Raw genomic sequence first — 827 nt, 5'->3', positions numbered from 1 at the left:
GCAGTCAGTGACCCTAAGCGAAAATGTGCAATACCTAATGGGTTGAAGAGATATTGTTGGGGGGGGGGGCTACCTAGAAACTACATTTCCTCAGAGATTGTATGAAAAACGCTGACTTGTCTGTGTACACATTTACCAACTACTTGCCATTTTGTAGTGAAAATGTGAAGAATGTGCTACGGTTGAGATTGTTCGTTGGTGAACTCGTTGTTGTTTGTGATTAGGTGCATTTTTTACTTTTGGCAAACCCCCCCCCCAATATCTCAGTTTTCGATTTGTGTCACCATTTTTCGAGTTTCACTTGGTGCGCAATTAGTATTTGCCAACAAGTCGGTGTCTTCCATACAAACTAGATTGATGACAGCAATCTGCTAGCAACGAAAATGTTTTTTGTTGAGTGACTTTACTCAGTGACAGCCAGGAACTTCCAGGAACATACTGCCAAGTGGTCAGTGAATCCTTTATTTTGCCTAAGTGATCGGAAATCGCCAACTGGTCTCTAGGCTCGTGTGACGGAAGCAGGATTTATGGTCCTGCGAATGTGTCGGTCTGTGTACACGTTTCCATTCAGATGGCAGGGTTTACCCACCCAGATCTCCTAAAAGTTGCTGTCACTGGAAGCAGATGATGTAAACGACTGCGACAAATGTTGGAATGTTGGCCAGATTAGAGATGGGAGTGACAGCGCGGATCTGGGAGCTGTGAAAGAAACTTCAAAGATAAAAAAATGCATCGTGCCGTCATCTGTCACATGACCCAGCCCTTGCAAGTCATGGTTATCTGTCAATTTTAAGCTCACATTGCGACATTAACATTTAGGAAGCCTT

The sequence above is a fragment of the Pundamilia nyererei genome, unplaced genomic scaffold (genome assembly GCF_000239375.1).
Source record: "Pundamilia nyererei isolate P.nyererei 1_Seehausen unplaced genomic scaffold, PunNye1.0 scaffold00005, whole genome shotgun sequence".
In the NCBI taxonomy this organism is placed as follows: Eukaryota; Metazoa; Chordata; class Actinopteri; order Cichliformes; family Cichlidae; genus Pundamilia; species Pundamilia nyererei.
The sequence above is the reverse complement of the archived record's forward strand: the minus strand, read 5'-3'. Positions refer to the sequence as shown.